Source organism: Andrena cerasifolii, chromosome 9, assembly GCF_050908995.1.
Source record: "Andrena cerasifolii isolate SP2316 chromosome 9, iyAndCera1_principal, whole genome shotgun sequence".
Classification (NCBI taxonomy): Eukaryota; Metazoa; Arthropoda; class Insecta; order Hymenoptera; family Andrenidae; genus Andrena; species Andrena cerasifolii.
Genome location: NC_135126.1, coordinates 5185187 through 5198853, shown reverse-complemented (window position 1 = coordinate 5198853; position 13667 = coordinate 5185187). Strand labels below are relative to the sequence as shown.

Genomic DNA, 13667 nt, shown 5'->3' with positions numbered 1-13667 from the left:
CAGCAGGAGGGGCTGGAAAAAGGGCCGCGCTGCCGTTCCCGTTCAGCTGATACACAGTCTTTTTTCTCTCTCTCTCTTTCTCTCCTCTCTATTTTGTACCGTACACAGGCGCGGATAATAAACCTAGGAACGTCGGAAAGTTTGCCCGTAAAGTTTCGAGCGCATAGTTGCCCTAAGTGCTGATAGGAATCTCTGTCTATACCCCTTTTATGCAACCGGCCGAGGCGGCCAGGCCAGGTGTCGTTGAAACGCGAGTATCGCGTAGATATTTCGTAAAATATGATTTCCGCGGTGCGCGCCGGTAATCGAGCCCGTGTCGGCCGGTCGGCTCTGGAACCAGTTCTCTCGGTTCCCCACGCGGAATGTAAGTACGGCTGTAAGTAATTACAGCCGTACTTACCCGGCCGCGTGATCGAATCTAGCCGCAGGGTGGATCGGGGTCTAGGAGCGTTCGCCGTCGATCTCTCGCGGTATCACACGGCCGCGCCAATTTCCGCCCGTAACCGTGGAAAGAGTGCGAGAAGGCGGGTCGATTTCCACGGGGCCCCGCTCTCGCCGCGATTCAGGAGAAAGGGAGCTCGCGATAAAACGGTCGAGCGTCCTCGAGATTCGCGAGAGCACCTTTCACCGGGGATCAAAGGAGGGTGGGCGCCACGCGTCGCGTCAAGTTCGTTATGTGGGTCGTTCTTGCGAAACACCATTGACGACTAAAGCTGAGCAATTGCCGGCCTTGAAGATCGCTCGATCCCCAGTGGCTCGACCGGCAGGAACGTTGGCCCCGCGCGATCCTGGGTCCAGCGCGGCTCGGGGATCTCCATACCCACCGGCGGCGCGTAGGGGAGACCGGGGCTAGTTGTTACAGGGGCAGGTTGTTACAAAGCCGTTTAAATTTTTTTTTGCTTGGACTATCGCTTCGACGATGAAGTGGCTGATGTGTTTCAACCGTACACGGGTGTGTATGTAGTTTGTTTGCAGTCGGTTCACGCGTTGTCACTTTATTACAGTTTTTTGTGCTTTCGGTACTAATAGTAACTTTTCGCTTTCTACTTCAATATTTTCTACCGAACAGACAGATAAATGTATGTAAATTAATATTACCACGTTTGAAGCAGTGTTCCTTTAGCTACAGATTGGCACCAAGAACGTAAGGATACACCCAACTGGTATGAACTTATAGATTTTTATACACAATGGTGTCAACCGGGGCAAGTTGTTACATACGAAAAGGGGCACGTTGTTACAGAGGGAAAGGGGCATATTGTTACATTGTATTTAGTAACTAATTTATTAATTTAATCCTTTAGTTACCACGAGTCACTATAGAGACCACAATTGTACAAAGAAAGAAGATGAAATCAGAAATTTTAACGAACACGCCTGTAAGAGAATCCATACGTCAGGAACAACTGTTAAAAGAAAAAACGAGAAGTAAAAAATCAAAACCTAAAAAGATTTTATTACAAAGTTTTAGAAAGGAAACTGATGACATAAAAATAAAAAAAATTTACAGTAAAGAAAAGGCAGATGAAAAATAAATCCACCACAAATAATAGACACTCTTCCCCCGAAGATGAAGAATGCGTTTGCTTGCACTGTCTCTCTCCTTTTTCAAATTCAAAGAGGGGCTCCACAAAGTGGATTCAGTGCATAGAATGCAAAATTGGGCACATGAGAAGTGTGCAAAACCGAAGAATCACTTTTATGTGTGCATTAATTGCGAGTCCCCGTATGAAAGGGATGACGATAATTAGTGCAACTATTCCAGTAGTTTTTATTATTTTTCAAATAGATTTTTTATTGTATATTTATTGTCACAGATTCTTAATATTAATAAACTTACTTTTGTTCGAGAAAATATAATTATATTACTCATAATAAGCCTCGTTTCGTAAAATTTAATTCTGTAACAACTTGCCCGTATTGCGTAACAACTAGCCCCTACTCGGGTTACGTTGTTACAACATATCTCGACTTTCAAAATGGCTTGTTTCAAAGACATGGTTTTCGTTTAATAACATACGATAGCGGTCATCGGTAGAGGAAAGAACTTACTTTAAGTCAGAGTCATTGATAGTATTGAAAATGGAATGCAAAAAAAAAAATAAAAAACTGAAAAGTGTAACAACTAGCCCCGGTCTCCCCTACGCCACACCACCGAAATGCTAGTAATCAGCCACCGTTTGACGTATCTCGTTCTCTCGGATCGATAACGAAATCAATTTCGCGCATCGTTCGCCGTAGCCTTCGTCGGGTACGCCTCTGGCCCACGTGCATTGCCAACCCCGGGGCCTCGGAGATCTGGTTCCAATCCTTTTTCGTCGGCGACCGTGCGCGTCGCGACAGTAAAATCGCTTTTACGATCGGTCAACGTCGTCGGGCAAGACCCCCTAACTTATCCGCGAGCTTAGTTTGCTGGGGTGAGCGCGGGGACCAGTAACGGGGTTAGAAGCGGGTTAGATCCACCCCGGGAAGGTTTTATCGGCTAGCAACAGCGACAGTCGGTTAGCCGTTGCGTGTAATGGCTTTCGAATACCCCCCTCCCCCTAGTATTTGTCGGGCGAGTTCGAAAGCCGCGATATCGTTGGCGGCTTTTGTGACTTGCGTGACGACTGCCATGTTTGCAGAGAGAGAGAAGTTAGCGCGGCCAGGCCGCGTCGCGCCACCTGCGCCGTTACCTGTGCTTTCCACCCCGCGCATATACACACACCTGGAACCAGGTCCTCCCCGCCTCGCTTCTCCTCGCCCACCGACACCACCTTGCGTCCCTACAGCCTTCATCCCCGCGCTGCTGGCACCCGTTAAGCGTACGCCGCTGAACCCAGTAATTTCGCGAAAACTGCCACCGCCGTCGTCACTGTCGCTGTCGTTGCACTCTTTCCACCCCCAGCCTCTCCCTCCCCTACCTCTCTCTCTCTCTGTTTCTTTCTCTTCTCTCTATTTTCCCGGCCCGGTACAACACGCTACGGCCCGAGCAGCAACGACGACGACGAGAACAACAACGCGAATACCTCGTGTCTGCACGCGATCCTATCCTGACATTTCGGCATCCCCCTTTTCCAGGGTGTTTCCCCGTAACTCTGGCCGCCCGAGTAACAGTTCCTTTAATTCTTAATTGTACCCTAGATTTACGAGCATCCCTGTCTCCATTCTCCCCCCGTAGACTTGCCTCTTTTGAGAACGATGGTTCGATCAAAAAAAAAAATGGGAGAAACCCCGACCCGTTGCCCGGCTAGCCTGGCCTCGCACGCTGTCCACCCCTCTCTCTCGATCGCTTTTTCCTAGAATATCCGATCCGTATTGCGGGACGGCGGTAAGGCTCGGAGATCCCGCCCGAGCGGGGTGGTCTCGCGTAAAACATGCGCGTACGTACGCCTTCAATGAGGCGGGTAAATGGGACGGGAGCCAGCGATCTAAACTAGAAGGCCCCGGCTGCGTGACCTGTCACCGTGAGCGCCGCTAGATTTATACGCGGATGCTAACTTGTCGCATATTTACTTCGCCGGGTTCGCCTTCTCGCGTTCACCCGCCTTCCTCTACCTTTTTGAGGTACCTTTGCGAGACCCTAGCCCACCTACGCCCCCGTATACTTTCAACCTCCAACGGTCACCTTCCTCTCACCGTCCCCCCCCCCCCCCTCGTGCTCGCACCCCCTCGATGACAAGCCGCAACAATGCTAGGGTAGACTGCCCGACGCCACCGCCAGATACCAACTGCCACGCGGCGGCGACCGCTTTTTTCCCCCTTCCTTCCATCGTTTCTTTTCTGCCCATGGGGTAGATACCTGGCCACAAACGTCGCGTCCAGGTAGCACCAGCCGGACTGCCCCTGTGTATCGACCACCCATATATATATTCAGGGACACGTTGCCGGGGACCCGGGCGCAGTGATCCGCGTAGAATCGTAACTGAAAAGATCGGGCCAACAACGGTCAGCCCACTCTCAGGATTTATTTTGTAACGCTATTATCTGTTGCACGAGCGTTCCTCGGCGCGGAACGCCGCCTTTCCCTTTTACCTCCCCCTGGCGGGTAGGGTAGGTGGAGGTATTACCGCGGATGCCCCCCGATCACTGTGGATATTCTAAAACAGATCGTATTTAATGTTGCAAAGTACATAATCTCTTGAAAATTTTTAGATAAAATTATTTTAAACTCTATTACAGATAATTATTAACAAATATGTACAGCAAAGTTATTATAAATTCTTTTATCGTAGCTTGAAATTCGTCAAGGCGAAACTCCGGTCGATTCCCGATGTGGCGGTCATGAACACCTACTTGAAAAACAGTTATATTTTTGTTATTAACAGTAATACATGTAATGCAGCGTTATTACTCGATAGAGTAAGAGTTATTTTTTTTTAAGAAAAGCAGTAAATCAGTCACCTACGTTTTAGTTTTAATTTTTATTTCTCAACGCAATTATTAGGCACAGTACTTTACACCATATGCATGCGTTACTGCGGACCAACGACAGCGCCATCTAACCTCTCTTCCGACCTGATAACATTAAATTTACTATTAATTTTAGTACGGAGGGTGCAATAAATACAACTGTGCATTACTATTTACTAAGACTTAAATTATTACTCATTCCTGCTGATTTTAGTAAATAAGGAAGGTCGAATAATTTTTCTATCTACAAGTGATACTCGTACTAAGGTTATGTTTCGTCGGACCGCAGTAATACATGCGCAGTAACTGGTATTTCGTTAGTAATTGGCACGCTGTAATGCATGCATGTCCGCAGTAACTCCTGCAATAACATTGATCGACAAATCACTGTGCTTTTAATTAACTGTGCTTATTACCCCGCCCTCATATTTTTTCATGGAATTATTAAGCTTCCACCTTTCTTTAAAAAAAAAAGAAGGAGGAACTTTCATTCATTTGAACCCCGTATCGAGGGTTTTAAAGTTAACCTACCTTAAAAGTCCACCAGTAATACCCACACTTACCCTAGCCGGTTGCTTCGCTGCCCCGGGTGTGTTTGCCCCGCTCTCGTTCCGAAGGCGAAATAAACGGATCGGGGGGGACGGCCGAAACGTTACTCTTCAATTTCACTTTATCGCATTAACGGTGTAACGTTTGAAACGCTTTCCGTGTAATTACTGGCCGGCGTTGTAAAGCGCCGCGAAAGAATTATCGGTGTCCACCCGATGCGACGATACCGCCCCGTCCTTTCCTCCCTCTCTTTCCCTCTTTTTTTTAATATATCGTTTCGAAACGGCGCTCCGGGAAACGGGAGAGGAAAAAAGAACGGAGCGGGGCACGCGATGCCCGGCGGTCGAGTCTCTCGGCACGTTCGTCCGCGAGTGCCCGGTTCACTGTTCGCGGAAAAATTGAATTTATCTTCGATCACTTTTCGCTCTAATTGTAAATGGACGCCTGGGCAAAGTCACCAGATGGAAATCACCGGAGAATCAGCACCCCTCGGCCGCTGTGTTTCGTTTTGTTTCTCGCCAGCCCATCAGCCGCTGGTACTGGCCCGTCCCGGTTCGTATCGAACGCAGCGAATCGGGTGGATCGCGACCGAACAATAACGATGCCGGCGAACATTTTCAATTGCAAAGAACACACACGTCGATGCCTGGCGCGGCATTCACGAAAAAAAAAAAAAAAAAACAGCGGAACAAAAAAGAAGGAAGGGGGCGGATGGCGATACGCGCGCGATTCTTTTCTCCTACCAATTATTGAACGCCCGCCAGTGTTAAACGAGCCAAGTACCGGATATAAACACGGGGAGGAACGTTGCCGGTGGTGTTCTTAAAATATTCCCGCGCCATCCGTCTCTCCTTCGCCCGGGACAAATAAAACGTGCCGCTGCAACGTTCGACGTGTTCCGGGGGGGGGGGGGGGGCGGCGGTGAATTTTTTGGGCGGTTTTTAAGCGGAGGAGTTTGTGCCGTCGCACGCAATCTTCGTTTATGCATTCGGCCGCCGCGGAAGATGCACCCTTGGCATTCCTCTACATGCCTGACCGACTGAACGTTTATATAAACCTGCGCCCATGCATATGCAAAGTTTACATGCACACGCGTGCAAGAGCATGGACGTCCGTGTGGGCGGGTCTGCTCCAAATTCGGGGGCAAATCGGTGATTCAATTACGGTGAGACGCGAACGAAAATACACCGGGCAGACGGACGTGATACGGTGGAAAATGCGCCTGCTTTTAATTGTCCAACGGATGTAACGAAGGGGATCGAAATCTATAGAGGAACTGCAGCATATTTGGAACACCGGTTTGTTTGAGGCGAATAAAAAATTACGGCAGAGGATGGGAAGAAATTAAACTGCATAATGTCATAGGGAAACTAATGAACGTTTGTATTTCAAACTCTCAGTAATAATAGAAAAACAAACAGTAGCTGAAACTTTGGTCTAAATGAAAAATGACAGGAGGTATCGATTTCCTTAAGGTGCAGGTTATTTGGAATACCAGTATTCCAATTTACCTTCAGTTTGTGAACTTAAGAACAACACGTGGATAATCAAATTATTTCCTTTATGATCTAATCAGGCTGAAATATTACAGTATAGGAACGATCTTAGGTTGATATAAATGGAGAGCGCTGACCCAAACCGGCGCACAGTGGTCTGTCCAATTACAATCTAGCGGGACAAAAGTCGCAGGTCGTACATAAATCACGAGTTGGGCGGAAATGTTTATTATTTATTTGAAAAACATGATCCACGTGGTTTTTACCACCCTTAAAACTTTCGCATCAGCCTCCAAGGGGTTTTTAAAAGCAAAATTCGTGTTCTGGGGTTTTTTAAAACGTAGAAAGCGAATATGGACTGTGCTTTGTAGAGAAAAATTGTTTACCACCACGTTATGCGGAATGAATTACACATTTCAGCTCCTAACATCACCGTTTTTGAAGATAGAATTATTTTAATTGTGTATGAAAATTCTGTGGAGTTGCAAATATTTGCAGCTATAACTCAGTGAATATGTATTCTATAAAGCAAATAGAACAGAACAGCACAACAATTTTCTGGTTTCACGAGATTCCTGGATATCTAGAGCTTTCCCAACGAAAGCTATTGAAAAGTTCCATCGTTTTTATGATTATATTTTACTTCTGTTTATTGGAAATTAAAATACTTATCGCTGAAGCTTGATTTACTACTTCCTTGTACGTCTGCAATCCATTATTGGAAATATTAACAATTTAAGGATGAACTTCGGTAACATTCAAAATAAGCGAAAATCTTTGAAAATTGGAGAAATGAATTTTTCTGCAATAGTAGAACCCCTCGCAAATTTTTAGAACAATTGATTCGGTAGACTTTGCGTTATTTAACTTTTAATTTGACGTGTGTTCTTATGGGAAAACGCAATATTGAGAAATATAACTACAAAATTAAGAGTGAAATATTAAGCCAAAATTTTTGAAATTTTGTGTATAAAAATATCAAGCACTGAACTATATGGGCACAAGAAGTCCGGATAATTGATTAATATCTTGGAAGTTGATTAACTTTTGGCTAAGATTGTCACTGAAATTCATCCTTAAATCGCGGTACAATTGAGCACTTCTGATATACAGCTGATACCGACGCATTTTAATCGGCCGATTCACGCACGTTTCACCGATCGTTAGTTTTATGAAATACGTATAAAGTTTGCATACCATATCATTCCGATACCTCTGACTCAGTAGCTTGTGGTATGACCACAATTCATTCATTTTTGATGCTCATGATTTTGGACTTTCGTCCCGCTAGACCATCAGTGCAGACCACTGTGCGACGCGGTGGTAGCCGGTACGCGTGAAACAAAAGCATCGCTAAGCTTTGGAATATTCCAAATTACCTTTACGTTGCTAATTCGGTATTCCCAATTAGCAACGTCGCATTGAAACCTAAAATTTCATATTACACTTTGTACTCTCGAAATTATCGCAAAACTGACACGGAACCACAGAAGGAACGCGTAAATGAGTAGATTAAGTGTTTAACTCTGAAGTTTTGACATATTTTAACCATGACTGGAACGATTGAATACTTTCTGAAAAAGATTTGCAGATTAAGTCGGAAATGTCAGAATGGCGATTCATCCACAAATGTCATTCGTTAATAGGTCATTAGCCCCCTATTATCTACGGTGTTTCAAATTAGATAAAGTTAGTAGTTTATTGGATATATCGGTATTTGAAATTACCAACGATTAGTAATGTAATTGTTGTGTAACTGATTCATCACCGTCCAGCTCAAACTGCTGACCCTAGAAACATAAAATTCGGAGGTTATCTATTCCTTGTGCGATGCAGATGCTGGATAAGAAGGGTTTTTCTGAAATTCCATCCCCAAGGGGGTGAGAAGGGGTAGAGTGTGTTTTCATGGATTCTTTAATATTTCTTAGGCCCGATTAGATATCAACTTGGTTCTTACTTACAAAGATTACCCACACAAATGCCTAAAAATCAATTTCAGGATATTTCCCTAACCAACCCCTAAGGGTGTATTTTCACGGATTGCTCAAAATCTCTTAGGCCCGATTTAATATCAACTTGGCTTTTACTTCGAAAGGCTAGCCACATAAATACCTAAAAACCAATTTCGGTCGGACGATAGAGAATACATTTAAGAACATCTGTGGAAAATTGTATAAAAATCCATAGAGTGTTACTCAAATTACAGCGAACACCGTTTCGGAAAACGTGGTTTCGAGAAAAACGCATTTAAAGCTTCCGGAATGTTTAGATATTTGAAAAAAAATTGTATACAGTATTCAAAGATGTCTCTATCTTCATTGAAAAATTTTTATCCGTAAAAGTGTTTTTATCACTTAGAAATAAATTCCCAAATGTGCGATATTTCTTGACCTGCGCAAGGTGGTCTAACATTTTAATGAAAGCTCGCCCATCACTCTATACACATCCTTGCTGCGGTCATTATTATTAAATAGAAGTGGACATTTATTTTGTAACAGTATTCTGCAGTGTTCCACTTGGAAGAAATTAAAATATTTAATTACAGTACAAACTTCGTGTTACGAACAACGTAGTTAAATATTGAAACTTGATTTTCTCAATAAAAGCTATTTCGCGACGTTCCTTGTTCGCCCCTTACCCTTTCGCATGTTGATTTCACGAGCGACGTTTTCGACTTTACTTGTAGCTTAGCACGTTTCCTCCCGGATGCCCTAGTTGAACTTATTGCCGAGGCTTTATCTACTTAATATTTTGCCTTCAGTCACTTTAATTGTGCTCGACCAGGCGCGTCTTGCCTTGTCATAACGACTTTAATGCACGGTGTTGTTCATCGTCGCGATCGCAACGATTCGTTACTTCCGTTGGCTCGTCAGAAAATAGCTGGAGAGAAAAATGGATCGATCCTGAAATTAGTTTCTTCGCTGCAAATACTCCGAGTCATTTTTCCGCGCAAATTCAATTAGCGCGTAAACCCCGCCTTCATTAATATTTCGCTGGGGGGCGGGGAGGAAGTACAATGTATATCAGAATCTCCTCGCAGCATTTATGTATCTGCGTTACATGCCGCCCGTCAATAATTAGGTAAACATTTCGCATAAAGCACGAATGAAACCGCGAGGGAAAGATTAGTTAAAAATCGCGTATAGGGAACGGCGAACTCTTTGTAATATAAACTAACGTGGGTGCTTTATCATCCCGTGTACAGGGAACAAGCACGTATACCGCGATCGTGCTGCTCCGGCAAAAAAAAAGCGGAACTTTTACGTCGCTGGAGTGAAATACGCGCTAGATTGTAACGGCTATGATTCAATATTTTCACCCAAGTAGACCAGGAAATTCCCGTGAATGAAACTTGGCGAACTAATCCCCCCCCTGCACCCCTGTGTCTTTCGAACCTTTATTCCGAGAAGAATCCCGCAAATTCTCTAAACGAACCAGCGCAACGAAGAATGCGTTCAGTTGCACGAATCGTGTCCCTATTGTTGCCGCAAACGTTCCTCCCTTTCATCCGGAACGAGATATTGAATTCGATTACGCGTCGAAAGGAACTCGAAACTTATTCCATTATCGCGAGAACGCTCAGAATTTGTCGATGCTAATATCCCCGTGCCGTACTGCGCCACGCGACGATATAACAGGACACACTTCTATTTAGAACGTTTCTTTAGGATCCCTGTTAAACGCGGACACATTGTATTAACATCGATGAAGGTATCAGCGAGTCTTTAAACCTTTTTTCGCATGCGTCTGCATTTAACGCTTATAGGTGTGACAGAAACAAAAGAGTAATAAGTAGTATAGCGGAGGGACATTAAAATGAATTTCAGCTAGCGAGCAAATATAGTAACTTAAAGGACGCCCAAATATAGTAACAAAATGCTAGTCCCATTGACAGTCAATTGGTCGACTCTGTTAAGTAAAGTATACCTCTGAATAAAAGCACGGGAATACGTCAAGGTGTCCGGTTTCACCGTCTCTGATTCCCGAACGTATTCCCCTGGAAGCCACGCGAGTGGTTTATGAATTCTAATGGCAAGTCAGCGGCCGCGGCTGAGGATCGAGATCGGCGATCAGGCGGACGATGAGGTCGATTCGCTTTCCTATAAACGTCTATTCAGCCGTTCAATGAGGCCAATTAAGTCCTCCCGTCGGTAGAATACCATTGATTGATTCGAAGCATCCCCGACTACCTGGGGCACTGAATCGCAGCGAATCGCAGAGAATCGCGGCCGTGTCGCGCGAGCGATCGAACCACGGCCGAGGGAAGAAGAAGGTGTTCCGTGGCGAAGGCCGCGGCGCGCCTCGGCCCGTTTTCTTTGCCCTCGTCCTGGAAGTGCAGTAAACGGAGCAATCCGGCGGGGCGAGCGTGCGAGGCCGACGAAAACAAGAATCCCGACCGTCTACGAAGGTGCCCCTCGCTGTTTTTGCCTCGTTGGGTTGACGTTGCGACAAAGAGAAAAAAAAAAAAAAACTGCAGGGGGGGATGGTTGACAAGAAGGGTGAGGAGGCGTCGGGACCTTGCCTGCTCCGGTTCCCCCGGCTACCGTCGTTCGATCCGATGATACGTATCTCTCGACGGGTCGTGCGTATATACGTGTTCCCCCCCGGGGTCTTTACGCGCCGGTGTGTGCGCGCCTACGATCCGTGCGTGTACACGGAGGCGTGTGTGCCCCGTGCATGACGGGGCGCAGGTAGGCGCGCGTGTGCGTGCGTGGCGCGCGAGCAAAAGAAACGCTCCTGGCACGATACATATTAGTGCGTAGGGGACGTAGGTGCCCCGCGTGGCAGGGCTACATAAGACGCATCGGCTCGAGATACATACATACTATTCGGGCTCACTTTGCTCGGAAACGGTCTACTCGTTCGCTCGGCTGGCACGCTACGCCGACAGGCGTAGCCTTCTCCGAGGTTAGATGCGCGTGATAATGCGATCCACGGCACATCGTATCCTCGAAGAGGCTGGTGAAGGGGAGAGAGAGAGAGAGAGTGGATCGGTGGGACGGAGAAGGATGCAGGAAAAGGAGGAAAAGGAAAAGCAGAAGACGAGCGGGCGGGAAGGGTGGAGCGCACCGAGGGCGCGTGAGGAGCGGCGCGGGGAGGAAGGAGAGGGCAGAGAGAAAGAGTCCGTAAGGTATATATCCTTGCTCGCGATGGAGTAGGTAGGTATGTACGGTCGGCAAAGTCCGCTCAGTCGGCACGGATAGAATGGCGGGTGTGGTACGTGACTATGCGCGGTAGAAGGAGAAGGTCGAAAGAACGGGGGAGCGCAGGGGAGGGCGAGCGAAAAGAGGTAGTAGGGTTTGGCGTGGAAGGAAGAAGCGACGGAGGGAAGGTGGTTGGGAGAGCAAGAAGAGCTACCGGAGAGCCACGAGAGGATGCGTTGGTTCCGTTATCGACCTGCAGCAGGGCGTGTCTCTCTGCTTCTTTCTCCCACGGCCGGGAGCCCGGTATCCGTGTCCTTCTTCCTCGTTCGGTCCTTTACCCATTGGCCCGTCCCTGGCGGTCCCGTCTCTGTCTAACCGACGGCAGCGCTCGCGGCGCTCAGGCTCTTCCGTCTTCGTCATCGCGACGGGTAGAGCCGAGCGCGGAGCGAGTCCGGCCGATTATGAGCCTTCAGAGCGCGGGGCTCAAACCCTTCGACCCAATCCCGGCTTCTACCCGTCGTCGTCTCTCTTGACTTCTCGATTGCGGCACGCTCGGGCCCTTAGTTATTGGCATTATTATTATTTGCACCTTTCCGCGCGTACACCACGCGCCCTGCACCCTCTCCCACCACCCTCCTTCTCTCTCTCCCCTCACTCCCTCCCTCCCTCCCTCCGGCCCCGCTCTCCCCGCCGCCCGTGTCTCTCTTTTTCGCTGTGTACACGATGATCGACCGGCCTCGTTGCACACGCAGAGACAGAACGAACCGCGAGGGGACTCGAAGCTGCTGGCTTGTAACGAGTTAACGAGTTTAAAGAAATGACTCACCGCTGGCCGCGTCTCCAGCGACGCTGCCACAAAGGATAATAAGATGGAACGTGTGACGAATAATCGCTCGTTAGAACCAGAACGATACGGTCTCGCGCATTCTTCGCCACGGCCGGGCCGCATCGTAGATCGATGAACGCGTGTGCATACCGGATCCGCTCGTCGGAGGAACCGAGCCGGATTCGATAGACGTGAATGCCTCTACCCGCGTGCGTTCGCTTTCTGCATGTTTTGTCTAAACGTTCCGCTGCACTCTGCTCCCTTCCAACCTACCCCCGGCCTCTCTTTATCACCCCGTTGCCTTTTTTTCTCGCCCCGTTTATTCTTATTGCTCGTTCTTTTTTTTTTTTTTGTTCCTCCGTTTTAATAATGGGCGTCCCGTTGTGCCTTTTTAATGCACATCGAGACATCGAGGTCCGACGTATTAACGCGTCCAGTGCCGTGCGACGTTGGCTCATCGTTTTTAATTTCCAGCTCGTTATTCGTTTCGAAAGCCCGCCGCTCGAGACTGCAAACTTTAATCGGAATTATAACAATTACAGTCGGGGGCCGCGCCGAGCTCCCATTGACGGGCCCAGAGAACGCTCTTTAATCGCAAACGGAATATTAATGAGGATAACGAGAGAAATTGCGGGCGCGGAACGGCATTTCGAAAAACCGCGAGTTTGCCGCAATAGGGGCGTCGTTAATTTTAATTATTTTCTAACGCGACTAGACACCAGCCGAGGGACGCTTTCTCTAAGTGGGCAAAGAAATCTACTTTCTAACGTCGGCCACGAAATTTCAGCGCGGATATGGATTCTGCAGCTACGGTTGACGGTGGTTGGAGACCAGAGGCAATATGTCCCAACTTTGCTACATTGCTCACTGATGACGCATGGTATATATATATATATATATGTACATATAATAGTACACAACGTATAGCTGTAGGGACACTATTGTCCCCGGGCTTTCGAACAAGAGGACACTTAATAGAAGCGTTAATAAAATTCCACGCTGTGCGATTTTACACAGCGACGTCAACTTGAGAACATTAATAGCCAATTAAACGTCGCTGTTCCTCTAGGAGCGGATAGACGTGTCCGCGTTTCATTCTTCAAGGGCTCTTTTGCAATGTTTTCAGCTCGCCGGTAACTTGGAATAGCCGAGCAGGAAAAGGAGGAAGCGTAAGAGTGTGCGTATTTCTCACGTTCACAATGCACCGCCTTCCAACTTTCTACGCCCGCTGCATAGTGTAAACTATTACTGAAACGGATA

General features: G+C 47.1%; 1 protein-coding gene across 1 annotated transcript in view; it reads left to right on the top strand.

Moving 5' to 3' along the window:
• LOC143372999 (uncharacterized) overlaps positions 1 to 13667 on the top strand; it is an 84331-nt gene that overhangs the window by 53506 nt on the left and 17158 nt on the right. The window lies entirely within an intron of this gene.